Below are 18,603 nucleotides of genomic sequence, written 5' to 3' on the forward strand. Positions count from 1 at the left end.
TTGTACTGCTGTTCACATTGTACTGCTCATGTGTCAGTTAGTGGCTTTCTCATAAAGAACACACAAGTGCTCGACCGAGCGAGCTCTCCTGAGTATAGGTGTGTTGGCTGAGAGGGCTGATGGCAGAACTACTGGCCAAAGAATCATTCAGCCTACAGCCATGTAATGTGTTTAAAGGGAATCTGTCACCCCCTGGTACTTATCTGACCTCTAATATACAGGTGATAGAAATGTAAATCTATACATACCTGTATGCCTCATATTAGATATATGGTTGCTGTAAAATGTCTTTTTATTCAGTCAAGTTTCTGATGCTGTGCAGCCGGGGCCTGGAAGAAATCCATACCTCCTGTGTGAATTACCATGATTCCCCCCTCCCCTGCATGTCACAGTGCCCTGTGATGTGCAGTTGCAGCAGCCAGATCCAGGCACTGTGACATGCAGGGGAGGAGGCATTGTAATTCACACAAGAGGCAGGGATTTCTTGCAGTCCAACAGGACTGGAACACATCGGAAACTTGTAGGAATAAAAAGACATTTCACAGCAACAGATCTCTAATATGAGGCATAAAGGTATGTATAGATTCACATTTCTATCACCTGTATGCCCATATTAGAGGTCAGATAAGTGCCAGGGGGTGACAGATTCCCTTTAACCAGCTTTAGCAGCCCATCACTTATCTATTTTTCCTTTCAATTGCAAGTTTCACTTACTAGTGATAAAAGCATGGCTGTTTTCTTCCAGAAACAGGGCCAGTCTTGACCCTGGGCAGTGTCTGTAATTGCAGCTCATTCACGACACACTTCGATCTGAGCTGCAATACCAGACAAATCCCATGAACTGGAATAGCACTCTTTCCAGAAGAAATCTTGCTTTTCCGCTCTCATACAACCCATAGCCTAGATTCTACCTCTGTCCTAGGTGCTGATCATGGAATAGGGTCAAAACCAACTCCCCTCCAGGAGCAAAGGACACATTTGGATTTTCCTCTGGGGCATCTCCCCTATTACACATCTATTCATACGGATTGCTAGTATCTAGATACTCGAAGGAAGGTACAAAATGACACAGCTGCTCGCAGTAAATGCAGTCAGATGGGATTTTTTGTATATTTTTACTAAATAATAAATCTGTATTGTAGTTCAGAGATCAGTGAACAGGTTTTTGGAGATGATGTGATGTTGAGCACCAAGGCTGGTAAAATCAAAGCGCCAACTGATGCTCTATTTTATTTTTGCAGCAATTTTTCCTTTACCCACTGGATGTGTTTGCGTGCCTCAAAGAAAGACACTAATGACCTGCCTAGCGCATGCTCTGTGTGTATGTTACTCCCCCTCCTCCTCCTCCTCTCCTGAGCAAGTAGCTTTCTAATTCCTTCCATTAATACGAATAGGGGAAGCCTGAAAACCCAGGAGCTACAGTATTTGAAAAAAGCAGTGATGGACGGATAAATGTATGATTGATGCAAACATCTAGGATTCCAGGGCTTCAGCGACAGCACCACCATCATCAGATCATAAAAAGGGATATTATAGCTCCGAGCTGGCATCACAATGCCAACATTTGGGATTTTGTCTCGTGCAAGTTGGACTGTGTATTGGGACTCTTAGCTGGACACACAGGCTGAAAGGGAAAGGGCACGGAAAGGTAAGAAGCACGATGATATGTTGTGACAAGCAAACAATGCTTGCATGGGGGATGCTTACCCTAGATAATAAGACGACAGAATCATGTACCAAATGCATGATGAGAGATGTGCAGTGTACCTGACATTACATCCGCACTGCTCGAAATAGCAAAGCCGTTTATAATGAGGGCATGTTTACGTCCAATAATCTTACTTTGCTTTATTGCTGAGCCACATTATGCAGAATACTGCAGCCTTGGATACCAGCAAAGATGTATGCTCTGTCAGATATCAGCTAATTCAGCCTGCCATTAATAAGTGCTACATTTGCATGTAAGGCTTCCTTTTCAGGCTGAGCTCTGTGATGTTTGGAACAGACAGGATACAGATTGAATGTGCAGCCAGGTTGAAAACTAGTAAGGAAGATGCATGGAAATCAGTGTGAAATCTCCAAAACAAAGCATTAGACACATGATGACCGAGCAGGGGGCCTCTCTTTTATTTTACATGGACTAGAAAAAAGGGTGATGCCGGGGTCACTCATGGACATGATGACTTATTATTTAATACTACCACAAAGTGTCTGAGCTTGTGAAATAAACCAGGGGGGCTGGTGTTGCTTTCAAATAATCATTGGTGGCCACATTCCCTGGGGAATGGATGCAATCTGCACAGGGAAATTGCATTTTTAATGACAGGAGGATGGATGGAATATTTGTGGACAAGTGATTGAATACATATTATATAGAATTGTCCACTATTAAATATAAGATATATATATATATATAAATATATATATATTATTATTATTATGCATATTTAATGATAGTGAAAAAGAAATTGTGTATATAGAAATAGTGTTTGTATATATATATATATATATATATATATATATATATGTAATTACTTAATGGAATATATTAAGAAGGCTGAAGCCAAATAATGCACATTTTAAAAACAAAAAATAGCATCAAAAACCCCATAGCAGCATCTGGTGTGCATTTATTTAGCGAGCCGTGTGCTCACATTCTGGGGCACATACAATGGGAAGGTTTGCTATGAATGGAGAGGGGGGTTGGCCAAGCTGCTCACTAACTACTTAGGACTGGAAGCCGTGCTCCACTATATAGTTAGGTTCTCCTGTCACTATAAACCGACCGTCTACAGTTACACTGTTGTATCTCATGATTTTGATTGTGTTTCCTTTGTACTAATATTGGTGCATACTGAAAGTGAAATGTGCGCCTCGTCTGCTTATTGATTCATCTGGTGGTGTATGTGTAATGTGTGGAAGGAGGCATTTTACTTACTGAGGTTATTTCTGCACAGGGAGCAATTGTGATGTCAATTATTAGCAATTACATTAAATAAAATGACTATAGGAGCAATGTAAAGAAGTTGTTCTGCAATATAAAATCCTGACTGACCTAAGACAGGTACACAGCATACATGGGGGAGTGGAGTGTAAAGGAAAAATCATGTCATTACTATAATTAAGTGTTATATACTCTCAGAAAGAACCGCACTCTATGTGACGGCAGACTGCTAAACCGTGAGCGTGTGTGGGCCGCATATTATCACAATTGCCTGAAATTCCCGGTTCAAGCGGGTGGTCGCGTGACCGCATGAATGCAATTTGTATACTTGTGAACATGTGCCAACTAGACATGTCTGGCTTTTTTCAAACCCCTACTATTAAAAGAAACTGGGTAAGTCTAGTCGGCACATGACTGTGAGTATACAAACCACCTGCATGAGGTCACGTGACTACCCGCTTGCACCAGGAATATCAGGGAATCGTGACAGTGTGCACAGAGCACACTGTGACGACTCTGCAGCTTGCAATCACATAGAGTGTCTGCAGACTTTTGTCCCAAGCCCAGGCAATCCATTTAATGATCCTCTACATCAGGGGTCTCCAACCTGTGGCTTGCTGACTTGTGATGTGTGGCTGGTTGTCTGCCAGCATGATACATTAACACCCGGTCAGTATGATACTGCCAGTTAGAGGGATTCTTGATTTTGGATACAACAGTGTGATGAGTATTCTTGATACAAGAATACAAAAGTTAGGGTAAAGTGGGAATCCCTAGATGTAAGTATCCTCCCTTTAAGGGATGAGGGCACAAGGTTTTGATGTGAATTCTGTAGTAAAGCTTAAGTTGTCATTATACTTGGTAATGGGGAACTCTAGATGACATTACTGGGGAGGAGAGGCGCGGGATATGGCTCGCTACCATCTCTTGGTGCTGAATGTGGCTTTCAAGATAAGAAAGGTTGGTGACCACTGTTCTTCATGTTCAGAATGTCCTAAATCTGACCTCAAATATATCAGAATGGGTTGTTATAAGAATGAAAATGACAAAAAAAGGCAATCACATTAGTTGTCTCTTTTGAATGAGCTTGGCAGCAAATGGTCAGCTATAACTTTTGTCAGAATGCTCAATCAAGAACAAATTAGCAATATACCATAATTTAATACATATTGATCATGTACAGCTAATATGGCTGTATTTTTATTTGTTTTTCTGCAAAAAATATCTACTCTTCAAACTAGAAACATGCCGATATACCTGTAAGTAGACATATTTGGCAAACTTTGTCTATTGCTCTAACTTCTTATTGACTTATATATGGCCTTAATATAGAAAGCGCAAAAAAACCTCACAAATTTCAACAATCCGTTTCTTAACTCTCATCTGCTTATATCTTATTTTGTTCATTTTCCAATGAAAATGGAACAGTATGTCCCTGGAGATCAACGATATACCTCCTCCTTCTCCACACTGTCCTGTGTCTGGTTGTACGACAACTGACTGCAGATGGAGCCTCTCCTTTCCGCCCTGTCTGCTATTAGGACACAAAAATGGTTCACACAAAGTTGATTAAACTTATTTTGAAATTGAAATAAAAGTATATGTATGAAGTTTGTTAACAGTTGGTTAACAAATACAAATCTAAAGCTACATTCTCATGGGTCATAATTGCAATAAAAAATGTGGCACGGACTTGGCAGTTGAAATCTACAGCGAATCTGTGGTAAAATCCACACTCATTACTGTTACGATACTGGCGTAGTACTGCTGGAAACCAGTGGCCGAAAGAGCACAAATTGGAACAGCAAGCGGTAGTAGAAGTTCTTGGAGATAGAAAGGAGTGGTAGGAAACAATCCGTGGATAAATTAGAACAGACAAGGTAAGAATGTTCAGGAGCTGAAGACTGAAGATAAGCTAACAGCTAGACACAATGCTCAAGCAAAGAGTGCGTGGTTTTAAGTACGCCTAAGAAGGAAACAAGATGAATTTCAAAGATTCGGAATCCGCCATCTTGGAAAAGGGCAATTGTAGAACACAACAGCAGCCTCCAGTGGTAAGTAGTGAAACTGCAGCACAATTATTAAAGTGAACAATAGCAACCACTAATGGTCAAACTGAAGAAGGCAACATAATTCCTGACATTTACAGGCGGATTTTCACATGGATTTATTCTGTTGCTTCACTGTGGATTTCATCTTCAGAGTGAAATCTGAAGTAAAAATAAGCAACATAAATTGAAATGCTGCAGGTTTTAAAATGTAAAAATATTAACATTTTAACAAGAGTTTGTGGGTGAGATCTGGTGACATTTTATCCATTTTGCAGATACTGATATATACTGGACATTTTTTACCTGGAAAGTACGGACCAGTAATCCACAGCTTATCTACTCCGATATAACACAAAGATTTAGCTGAGCTTCCATAATTCAATGTTACTACCACATTGATTTATGTGAAAAGGAGTGTACGCTTCACCAAGTAAATGCACATTACCTGGTTTAGCCCTTTCCCAAGATGCACCATATATTTACTTATAAATAACAGTAATGAACAGCCAGGCTCCTGCTTCAACTGCATTCTCATCTGCTTAACTCCTTTGATGACCCTCACTCACTATGCAGTTACAACACCATTGTGGAGTGTAAGCGGGTTGTCCTAGCATCTAGGGATCAAAAGAAGGACCACAGGTCTGCCATCTTGGTACTCCAAAGGCCGTGCTTGATAGCATGAATGTTTTCATACACATTAAACTAACTTTGGCCAATCCCACCAATATCAGTGGGCTCGGCCAACATTGTAATGTGAATGTGGGTCTCCCGATGCTCTACTGACTGATGTCAGGTCAGGGAAGATAAGGATCCAGCATGTCTGATTTTGGACTGCTGATCCTTATGTGAGAACAAGTTAGCAACTGGAGAAAATGGAATTGGTGTCACTTTTCAGTATGCCACGTTACTGCATATCCTCTAAGGCCACGTGCACACGTTCAATATTAGGTGAGATTTTTACCTCAGTATTTGTCACCCAAAACCAGGAGAGGAACAAGCAGAGGAAAAGTTTAGACTTGACATTTTTACTTCCATTTTCTGTACATTTTTTTAAACTCCATTCAGCAATGAAGAGAAAGATAGATATGACCTGTGAGTAATGAAAAGCAAACACTTGGCATGTATTCACACTGCACAACTGTATGCGCTCAGCAAACATATATAGATATTGTACACCTGTATTGGATCCAGACACACATTGTGCACATCCATATGCAAATTGCCCTACTGTATACAAACTCTGCATACATATTGTACACCTGCATATACATTGATTTATATATAAAATTATATTTACTAACACAAGCATAACATTGTCAATTACATTTTAATCTGAATAATAATACAAAAGCTCTTACATTTTATCAACGCAGGTGCTCAAACTGTTTTCCATTACAATTTGCACAGCTTTGAAGTCGCCTCTTACGCTTTAACAAACTTTTTGCACAAGTCTCTTTGGGTATTAATTTCTTGAAATGCATCTCTTATGTAATTTTTCAAATCACTGACATTTTTTTGTTTTCGACTATAAACTTTGTCCGTGAGTACTCCCCAAAAGAAAAAATCCACTGGGGTCAAGTCTGGTGAGCGTGCCGGCCAATCAAGTGGGCCTCTTCGGCCAATCCATTTATTAGGAAATGTTTCATCAAGATACTCGGGACTACTCCTAAATAATGTGGAGGGGCCCCATCTTGTTGGAAATAAAGGTCATTTGAATTAGGCTGTTGCTGTAACTGGGGAACAACTTGATTCATTAGAATTTCGAGATACTTATCTCCTGTGACTGTTCCATCAAAAAATATTGGTCCTAAAACACCAAAACTTGCAATACCACCCCAAACATTGACACCAGGCTCATTTAGTTGTTGCTCTAATGTTTAAAGCATGTTCTCATTATACCAGTAAATAAAATTATGTCTGTTAATATGGCCGGATAATTTGAAAGAAGCTTCATCACTCCACATAATGTTATCTAAAATTACTGGATTTTCTTCAATTTCGCTAAGCATAATGTCACGAAATTGCAGCCGCCTGTCTGGATCATCCTCCAATAAACCATGAATTAGACGTGGACGATAAGCTTTCCACCCAATAGATTTCAGGATTCGCATGATAGAAGCTCGTGAAATTCCCAATTCCAAAGAGGCTCTTCTGTGGACTTTTTTGGACTCTGAACAAATGTTTCAACAACAAGTTGTTTATTATCTTCTGTTCAGACTGTTTTGGGTCCACCAGTTTTTGGAGCATTAAGGATTGAGCCAGTGGCATTGAATTTGTCACGAATGCGGTAAATGGTTTGTCTCTTTGGGGCTTGAGTACCAAATGTTTCAACCCAATTTGATCTAACGGTTTCAGCATTTTGAGATTTCCAATACTCTGTTAAAATCCATTTTCTTTGATCTGTATTTAAATTATTTGCCATTATGTGTTATCTGAATTATCTGAAAAGAAAACAGATTTGGGGGAGATCTATCTGTGAAAACTAGATCTGTGAAACTGGCTCAGTTGCCCTTAGCAACCAATCAGATTCCACCTTTCATTTTCCAAAGAGTCTGTGAGGAATGAAAAGTGGAATCTGATTGGTTGCTAAGGGCAACTGAGCCAGTTTCACTTTATACCATGTTTGATAAATCTCCCCCTTCATAACCTTATTACACTTTCTGTCCACCTACTTTTGGACCACCCTGTATATCTATTCACTAATACAAGGTATACACACTCTACACGCCCACACAAATATCACACTGATCTCTATACACCCACTGCACACACTTCACACATGTATGCACACACAGGTTCACACTGACCATGCATACACATACTGCACACAACACATGCACACATGTCTATTCTCCATACATTGTGATGTATTATTTAACTTTGATTGTCTTTTTTCAATCTTAAAACTATGAAAGTATGAAATAACACTTGCACTGCCCCAGTCTGCAGGAAGATGTAGGATCAGACATGGACGTCAGCAGCTGTAGGGGTGAGGAGAGAGAGTTGATTGGCAGCTTTTTGTATATATTGTACCCTACTGATTGGCAGCTTTCTGCCTATGCACAGTGTACACAATAAATCTGCCAATCAGTGGTGTGGGCGGGGTATATAGAGCTCAGCATTCAGGAACTGGTGGATCTGCAGCAGATAAAACACTGATTTAATTAAGACTGCAGCAAGCAGCCCAGTAAGAGACACATCCAAAGTCTCTGTCTCTGTCCCTACACCATTCTGCTTTCAGATGCTGTAGCAAAAATCTGCTGACAGATTTCCTTTAGTTCGATTGAACTTTGTTTCAGTGAGAATAAAACCATGGCAACATGCACATTAAGAATTTTAATTTACTCGCTCAGAACACTTTAGTAAGACAAGTTTAATGCAGCTCAATCTATGCAGAAAAGATCATACATCTGCAAAGTGGAGGTAGAAAAGCGATGACAATATGAGTGGGTGACCTTGATCTGTAGTGCAACCCACAGGTCAAGTACAGACTTATTAACAGAGATCTAGTGCACTGAGGACTATATGCCAGTACTGCTGGATACTAATTATAGGGATAGAAGCACTCTAAGTAGGAAGCTTTGGATGATACATAAATCTCTGTATACATTTTTTCATACTAGACTAATACAAGTGTCAGTTACCGGTGGACCAAATCTGATGGTAGAGAATAATTTATTGAATGAAATAGAACCAACAGGGTTGTATATAAAAGCCTCAATTCATGATGAAGCGAGGCACAGTTAAAAGATAGTTAAAAGGATTGTCCACCTCAGCTGCCAATCACTGGAACAAGACGAAAAACATCCACCACCCTGACCATAGACTTTAAAACAGAAACAGTGAACTAAATGTTTGCCCCATGTGCAGGAAAAGCCTAATATTAGGCAGAATTATGGATTAATAGATGGTAAAATCAACTTTAGAAGATCCAGTGAATCCAGGGGCGGACAAACCACATGTCCAGCCGCTTCAGCTGTACAGGACTGTATTACAGTCAGGGTACTGCTATGATAATTCTGGTTATTTTTTTCATGTTGATCTCATCCTCTGACATTGTGAAGCGGTCATTGGGCATCTGTCTGCTGTCAGGGCTCAACTGGTGAGGCAAATTTACTAAGCCACAGGTTAGGGTGAACACACGACCCAAAGGCGATAGCACAGCAAGTAGGACTTGTCAGATGGCAAGTGGAACAGAAATGACCAGAACCCCCGGGTAAGCTGTACGGCAGCCAAGCGGAGCAGGACACACCAGAAGACACTGAGCCCTGAGAGTAGACAAACACAGCAACTGAAGAAATATAACCAGTCCAGGAATTGCTGCAGCGTAAAGTGAACCAGTCCAGAGAGTAGTTTTCTAAGCTGACAGTGGACAAGGATTAATCAGGACATAGTGGATAGCCTTTGGCAGAAAAGAAGAAGAGACATTCTTGTTTGTAGAGAAGATAAACTCTGATGCATCAGCACTGCAGTGTGAACAAGTCCAGATAACAGTTTGTTACATCAGGTCAAGACAATCAGCAGGTCTGAGACAAGTAGTAGATATAGAAACACAGGAGTTTGCAGAGATGCTTGCAGCTAAAAGAACTAGATGGTGGCAAACTCTATAACTGCATTAGCTAAACTTGTAGCTTACTCAATACTCAGACACGTATGAGTGTCAGAATCAGCCTTAAAAGCCCTTGGGTGATGATGTCACTGAAGATACCTGACATGGAGCACAGTAAAGGGTGGCAGCCATTGGGGAAGGGAGCAGAGCCCGATCCTAAAGCCAAGACTGGTGAATAACATCTGTGCTTGGTAAACACTGTACCCTTATATATATATAATCAACTACAGTATTTGTATTTCTTAAACAGTAGTATTTCCTGTAATTCAAGATATGAAACCTCCAGTAAGACAGGCAGAAAACTAAGCAGTGAGCTGCAAGCTCCACTGGTAATTTGTAGAATGATTATCTTTCACTAAAGATCTAAATAGTATTCTTCTTTATAGTCGTATTGTACTGGTACATAGAGATACATTGCTATATGCCAGTTTATATAAAGAGCAAGTGTACATCAAGGATATTTTTTCTTAAAAAGAATACTAAAAATAATTGAAAAATAATTAAAGAGATAATATTATTTAATACACTTGTTAAAAATAAACATCACAAATCAACAAATAACATTGACATATTTGATATCTACATAATCGTAACAATTCGTACAATACAGTGAACATATTATTTATGTGCCTGTTCAGAGAAAAAGATGACTTGAACGCTATAGTGCCACCTATTGGAAGCAGCAATCCTACAATACAATACAGATTATTTACGGTGATTTGTAAATGACGTACATTAAATGCCATGTTTTTTTTCTCTATCAACCCCTTCACGACTGCTGTCTGTACATAAATGCCAGCCCTTGCTGGGCTTTGTACAGCACTGACGTTTCTCTACAGTTGGTGGTCTTGAAGCGCTCAGGACCCCCAGAGTCCTGCAAGTGCTGGGATTCCGGTGCTCTGTCTCAGCGACATCATCTGGACCTGGTGTAAATGATGCTAACCCTGTGTTATCTTTTAGATGTCACGATCAAAAGTGATCCCAGGATTTAGCAGATTGTGAGAGAGAGTAGGCTCCTTCTCTCACCCTTCCGGAACTCCCACGACGTGATCATGAGGGAGCTGAGGGTTGTCATGGTAGCTGGGGGTCAAATGATGACGTCCAGGTCTGCAAGCTATGGTGGCCTGTTAGACTCAGTCAGAAGCAGGGTCTATCAAGTGATCTGCCAGTGTAAAGCTGACAGGTCTCATGCATTGCAATACTAGTGATCAGAGAAATAAAAGTTGAAGCTCCACACAGGGACTAAGTAAAAAAGTGAAGGAAAAGTAAAAATATTTTTTTTTTAACTATTTGACAAAAACAAAACACAAAAAAAAGAAAAATATTAAACCAATAAATACATATATTTATGTAAAAACAATAAAAAAAATACATGTATATGGTATTGCAGCAACTGGAGTTATCCGATCTAAAAAACTATGCTATTTCATCATACTGTTGAATAAAAAGTAGAATAAAACACGATCAAAAAGACTAACGTAAAGTTTAAATCACCCCCCTTTCGCCCCATTCAAAATAAAATAATAATAAAAAATCAAATAAACACATATTTGGTATCACAGCATTCAAGATCACCAAATCTATCAATGTATAAAAATAATTTATCCGATCTGTAAACGGTGTAGGGAGAAAAAAAATCAAAACGCCAGAATTAGGTTTTTTTGGTCGCCGCAAAATTGCAATAAAATGCAATGACAGGCGATCAAAACATCGCATCTACCACAAACTGGTATCAATAAAAATGTCAGCACGGCGCGCAAAAAATAAGCCCTCACTTGGCCCCAGATCCCAAAGAATGGAGACGCTATGTGTCTTGGAATATGGTGACTTTTTTTTTTTTTAACAAATTTTGGATTTTTTTTCACCACTTAAATAAAAATGAACCTATACATGTTTTGTATCTACAAACTCATAATGACTTGGAGAATCATATAGTGGCAGGTCATTTTTAGCATTTAGTGAACATGGTAAAAAAAAAAACAAGTGTGGAATTGCACTTTTTTTTGCAATTTCTTGGCACTTGGAATTTTTTTTCCCATTTTCCAGTACATGATATGGTAAAATCAATGGTGTCGTTCAAAAGTACAACTTGTCCTGCAAAAAATAAGCCCACACATGGCCATATTGACCGAAAAATAAAAAAAGTTATGGCTCTGGGGAGAAGGGGAGCAAAAACCAAAACGCAAAAGCAGAAAATAGCACCGGGGGTGAAGGGGTTAAGCGTTCAAAAAAGCGCAGTCGACCACAGTTTTGTGCACCTCTGAATAGTAGGACACCACTGAAAAGAGAAAAGACTAGAGTCTAGAGTAACTTTGCTGCCTCATTATAGTGAATGGATCCCTCGGAGGTTTTAGTGTATCTGAATCATGTCATTCAGAAATTTAAATGAAAACCCCGATGTAAGTGCTCAGTGTAGACTGCAGGATTAATGTGATCCAAAATGTTCTGTAAAATGTCCCCAATAAAAGCTTCAACTCCCACGGAAAAAAGTCCACACCCTGGTCCATCATCTGTTAACGGAAATATAGGGGGCTTCCACATTACTGGTAGCACAAAGGCTCTGGAAGAGAGCTAAGGCTCCCCCCCCCCAAAAAAAAAATAAAATTAAACAAATTCTGCATTCCCAAACCCAAATGCTCCCCTCCCCTCTGAGCCCTACAGTGTGCCTAAGCCACATTTAGCATCCACAAGTTTGGAATTCTGTAGTGATGTGAGCCCACTTAATTTACGGAGTCCATGTCTGCAGAAGCAGAAACAAGTACTGGGCATAACATATTGGTCACTACAACGTGCTGGGTACTACAATGTACGGGCACTACAATGGCAGGTTTGCAATTTTCACTAAGCAACATCCATTGCTGCTTGCTTCGGTAATATATCAATGGAGTCAAAATCGTCAGTACATCTGTAGATAAATTCCCAAAGGGGTGCAATTTTTCCAAAATGGGGTCACTTGAGACGTCTGGCACTTGGGGACTCTGTATATGGAGTCTCCAAAATATTCTACAAAAATTTGTTCTCCAGGAGTCAAATAGCGTTCCGTCCCTCCTGAATCTCGCCATGTGGCTAAGAAGTACTTTACAGCCACATATGGGGTATTGCCACATTCAGCAGAAATTGTGGGACAAATTCTGGTGCCATTTTTTTTACCCATTTTCCTGTGTGAAAAAGTAAAATCTGGGGCTTTAACAAAATTTTTGAGATAAATATGTCATAATTTTTTCTTCCCTGCCCAATGGTATAAAATTCTGTGACACACCTGTGGTGTCAATATGATCACTGCACACCTAGATGAATTCATTGGAGAGTGTAGTTTGTAAAATGGGGTCACTTATGGATGGTTCTGCTGTTTTGGGACCTCAGGTGCTCTGCCAATGTGACATGGTATTTGTGGGGGGCTTCCATTGTTTAGTGGATGTAAATGTTCATGTGTAAATACTGTTGGGGCCTGATGAAGGGTGGGGGGGGAGTCACCAGACACAAGTTCAGGGGCCCTTTACTGTCAGTGTGTGCTTCTGTGTGATTAGCTTGTGATTGTCTGGTAAACATCAGTATTACTAAATTGCAGTATTACTGATTGGCTTCCTCCATACGATACAGTACACTAAAGACATACTCGTAGGGAATTTAAATTGTGAGCCCCAGTGGGACCCTGATGATGATGATGTCTGTAAAGTGCCATGGAATATGATGGCGCTTTATAAGTGAGTAAAGTAAATAAAGGAATAAATATAGCGTCACATGTATAGTAGTGTTTTTTTTTTCTGCTGAAACAAGCAGCTCCTTAAACATGAAGAGGGGCAGGGTGAAATTCTTCAAGGCTTCTACATCAGATTTGTGGCATACAAAAGTTGCTAATTTTTGCACAATATGCGATTGCCGCCGGAGGCTTTCATAGCTGTAGCCAATTTTGGATTCTGATCACTTACAGCCTAATAATCTGTCAAATTCATTAGGAAGCATGCAGCTATTAATACATTTGGCACATTATACCCTTGTGGACTTTTGGTTAAGACTAGTATTTTAATTGTGAATCTTGATCAATCTACCCTATGCAGAATTTGCAAACCTACGCTTACATTTTTCCTGAACAACTTAACCAACAATCATAGACAGAGCCAAATTCTATGGACATAAAACACGGTCCTTTTAAAATCCTTGTCTCCATGTAACATATAATATAATGCCCAAAAATCATTAAAAAATACAGAATTAGCAGGATAGATAAGTAGAGTCTATGTAGTGCTCGGATGATACATTTACTCTGAGGTATATTATGAAGTTGTATAAAAGGGGTGAGGAACCTTTTTTTTTGCCAGGGGCCATTTGTAAAATTATACCATCCTTTGGGGGTTGTACAAAAATATCAACTTGAAAATGATCCTGCTATGTTTCATCAAACATTTAATTAACTCCCCCTAATGTGATAGCTGGAACTGCTCCTCTTTGATGTGGCTGTGATGTTAGGAGGTATGGAGGATGTTGCTTCTCTTAATTGCTTTTCCAGATTTGAGTCGGGCTGGAGCGTAGGCAACTCTTTGTGATGATAAATTTTGTAAAGAACTCGCAGCACTAACTCGCCCCAAACACCAATGTATATTACACTGCAGGTCTCCTCACAGTGCGAAATTCATCAGTATTCATGTAGCATAGAACTCAAGGAACGGGAAGTCTGCTGAATATACATCACATAGGAGACACTTAAACTACTGTATATACATCACATAGAAAACACTGAGACTGCCGTATACATCACGTAAGAGACACCGAGACTCTATATATACATCACAGGCGACATGGGACTGTGATATATACATCACAGGAGACATGGGGCTGTGATATATACATCACAGGAGACATGGGGCTGTGGTATAGACAGGGCCGGCGCCGCCATCTGGTGCACTAGGGCAATTGCTGGGGCCCTATGTAAGCGGGGAAGGCCCCACCCGCCGTCAGGGACACCAACATGCTATGGGACTTGTGAGCACTGGAGGGCCAGTGCCACCGCGGGCGCTGACACCGGGACCCCCCCTCATGCTTTAAACTGTTTGATATACTCACTTCTCCTCGTTCCACGCTGGTCGCAGCTCCTGTCTTTTTCACATCTTCTGACTCTGTGACATCTCAGGGCAGAGAGCGCGATGATGTCACTACAGCGCGCCCTCAAAAGATGCTGAAGAGACAGGACCTGTGGCCAGCGGGGAATGAGGATAGGTGAGTATTTGATTATTTATTTTTTTATCTATAGAGACCATTCTGTATGGAGCATTATATGGGGGCCATTCTCTATGGAACATTATAGGGGACCCATTCTCTGTGGAGTATTATATGGGGCCCATTCAGTATGGAGTATTATATGGGGCCCATTATTCTGTATGGAACATTATATGGGGCCCATTATTCTGTATGCAGCACTATATGGAGCCCATTCTGTATGGAGCTTTATATGAAGAAGACCATTATTCTGTATGGAGCATTATATGGGGTCCATTATTCTGTATGAAGCATTACATGAGGTCCTTTATTCTGTATGGAGCATTATATGGAGTCCATTATTCTGTATTTAGCATTATATGGGGTCCATTATTCTGTATATAGCATTATATGACGTCCATAATACTGTATGGAAGACTATGTGGTGTCCATAATACTGTATGGAGGACTATACTGTCCAGTCTGAAAATGAAAACTTGAATCCCCCCAGGACACGCACTGTGCGCTGTGAAGATTCACCATTTTCTGAGCTATTGTAGAATTTACAATAGATATCACTCATATAATGTAAGAAGTCAGTGAAATCTTTGGCACTGTACTATACCTATATTTCTCTGCCATATCTGTGCATCATGAAAGGTGGTATGTGTTAAAGGGGCCCACTGAGACTCTTTCGAGCGGGGCCAACGAAAACCTGGAGCCGGCCCTGGGTATAGACATCTCAGGAGACATGAGGCTGTGGCATAAACATGACAGGAGACATGGGGCTGCGGCATAGACACATACCTTCCAAATTTTGAAGAACAGAAAGAGGGACAAATTATGCGGTGCGCCACAGCAAATTTTGACCACGCCCCTGGTCACACCCCAATCCACGGCTATTTACCATTATCTTTCTCCCCTGGCAGGAGGAGTTGTCAGAGGGCCGCTGGTAGTGAGGGAAATTCAGCAGACACCTGTGACTGCAGGTTGTAGACCCAAATCCAGGACTGTCCGCTGTATCTGGGACAGTTGGGACTCGAGATGAGCGGATAGATTCCCGGGTCTCCAATACAGCCTCCCGGTCAGTGGTTTCTGCTGGCTGGACGGGAGGACTCAAATCTCTTATCTTCCAGGGCAGCGTGACGTCATCTGTGCTTCCTGCTCATCTCTAGTTGGGACCTGTGGATTATTTTTTGTTTCCTCATTCATAGTTGGAGCCGCCAGAACTTTCTCATCATTATGTCGCTTCACTATATGACATCTGGCTTTTTTGTATCTGTAAAGCCGTGTTCACACAGTGCAGAAATACTGTGTTCTTTGTTTTCTGCAGATGTCCGCACCAAACTCCATAATAATAATCTTCTCCCCCTTATTTGATGCATTTCTGGTGCAAATGTGAAGCCGCGTTTTTAAGGTGCTTTTTATAGTACAGAAAAGCTTTGATTTTGCACTTAATGAAGTATCTGCGTTTTTTTAGGCTCCACATAAAAGCGTCTGAAGATTCTGCTGAACTCTGCGGTAGTGTTGAGCGAGCTTGTGTTGTTAACCCTTTCGACAAGCACGCTCGGCATTTATGCTAGTGCCGCCACGTCGGCATGTGTCACGGCATCCTGCATGTGTCACAGCTGTCTAACAGCCGCGACACATGCAGCCGCGGAGGCTCAAACATAGATGCCGAGCACGCCAAAGATACTCGGTGAACACCCGAGCGTGCGCACCAAAAGGGTTAACAATACACGCTCGCTCAACACTTCTCTGCGGTTTTGGTACATTTTCTCTGTAGGCTTCTTCTGAAAAAAACACATGGAGAAAAAAAATGTCGCTGCATTTTTAAGTGCAGAATCAAAGCAATAATCAGAGAAGATTGTTACTGTGTCGTGTGGTGCGAACACCTGCAGAAAAAAAGCAGCATTACAGTTTTATTCAATTTTTTATGGGTTTAATAAAGAAATAATATCAATCACGCCTTTTTTACGCTATTTACCGATCCCCGTAAATAATCTGATCGCTGTGTTCTGCGGGTCGTTACGATTGTAGGGACACCAAATATGTCCATGTTATTTGCTGATTTGTGATGTTCATTATTTTTTCCGAACGTATTAAAAATGACAATATTTTTTTCATTATTAAATGTTTTTCTTTATTAATTTTTAGCAATTTTATAGGCTGAAAAATTCTCTTATTCTCCCTGTAAAATAAAATTACATATATAGTAGCCAGCAGTGTATTTAAATCAGTACAATAAGCCTATGATCAAAGCCTGCAGTACAGGTCAAGTAGACAGAATTCTTGCCATGTTTTCACTAGAGGTAGTGGTTCAGCAGGGTAAGTGTCTGCTCTGTCAGTAATATTTTAAGGTTGTGGGTTCAAGACCATGGACTCAGTGGTAAAAAAAAATACATTTTTGAAATTGTTCACAAATTTACTACTTTTATTTATAGGATCAAAAAAATCATTTTCTTCAGCTCAGTATACAGGCACCATAAAAATACATTGTTATGCACAATGTATTTCTATGGAGATGTATACTCTGCTGCTGGATTCATTAACTGCATTGTAGAGACAAGTTAACTAAATCCTCCTATGTTCACCAGTGAGTTCTGTAGCTCAGTGGTTAAGAAGAGGCCTGCAGCATTACATGAGGGCCAGTATTCTGTATGGGGCGCATAATACTATATGGAGGGCTATTCTTTTGGGTCTGCACTGCGAGGATTTGCTGTTTTTTGAGCTATTGTAGAATTTACAATAGATATCGCTCATGTAATGTAAGAAGTGAAATCTTTGCATTGTACTATATATATATTTATCTGCGGTATCTGTGCATCATGAATCGTGGTATGTGTTAAAGGGGCCCACGGAGACTCTTTCGCCCAAGGCCCACAAATACCTGGAGGTGGCCCTGCATGGGGCTGCTGTATAGACATCACAGGAGACATGGGGCTGCTGTATAGACATCACAGGACACATGGGGCTGCTGTATAGACATCACAGGACACATGGGGCTGTGGCATAGACATCACAGCAGACATGGGGCTACGTATAGACATCACAAGAGACGCTGCCGCTGCATTCCTCTTCTGTGGGACAGGAGTGCATCTTGCACTAAATCCGCCCAAAAAGTATGTCCTGACGTTGGCACTGGCCAGTGTCACAACATAATCTTTCTTTGCACGAGGGGCGTAGCGTTCATTAGTGAATGCTGTATGTGTGTGCTCGCAGGGTAAGAAGAAATTAAAAGGCCGGAAGCCGTTAAAAGGCTTGACTGTAGCTCTGGATGTGACTTGAAGATAAGACATGATATACCAGCATAGTAACTGCAGATGGAGTATAAAACATAATATAATGGCTGAATAGTGACTGCAACTCTGGATATGACTGCAGTATGATACATGATGTAACAGCAGAATAGTGACTGAAACTCTGGAAGTGACTGGAGTATAAGACATGATATAATTATTATTATTATTATTATTATTATTAATTTATATAGGGCCATTGATTCCATGGCGCTGTACACAAGGAGGGGTTACATACCAAATACAGATATCACTTACAGTAAACAAACTAACAATGATAGAATGGTACGGAGGGAAGAGGACCCTGCCCTTACGGGCTTATATTCTACAGGAATGGGGAGGAGACAGTAGGTTGAGGAGTTACAGTAGCTCCGGTGTTGATGGTTGAGGTGGCAGCAAGCAAAGTCATGGCAGGCTGTAAGCTTGTCTGAAGAGATGGGTTTTCAGGTTCCGTCTGAAGGATCCAGATGTGGTGGATAATCGGACGTGTTGAGGCACAGAATTCCA

General features: G+C 40.6%; 1 protein-coding gene across 1 annotated transcript in view; it reads left to right on the forward strand.

Moving 5' to 3' along the window:
- The first annotated feature begins 1,311 nt into the window (after positions 1-1,311).
- Positions 1,312-18,603, forward strand: part of PLPPR1 (phospholipid phosphatase related 1) — a 304,348-nt gene continuing 287,056 nt past the window's right edge. Inside the window, exon 1 of the mRNA XM_073664656.1 lies at positions 1,312-1,648. The gene's annotated coding sequence lies outside the window, so the exon portion shown is untranslated. The remainder of the gene's footprint in view (positions 1,649-18,603) is intronic.

This window comes from Phyllobates terribilis, unplaced genomic scaffold (genome assembly GCF_046119375.1).
Source record: "Phyllobates terribilis strain yellow unplaced genomic scaffold, ASM4611937v1 Scaffold_1__5_contigs__length_1240528914, whole genome shotgun sequence".
NCBI classification, from domain to species: Eukaryota; Metazoa; Chordata; class Amphibia; order Anura; family Dendrobatidae; genus Phyllobates; species Phyllobates terribilis.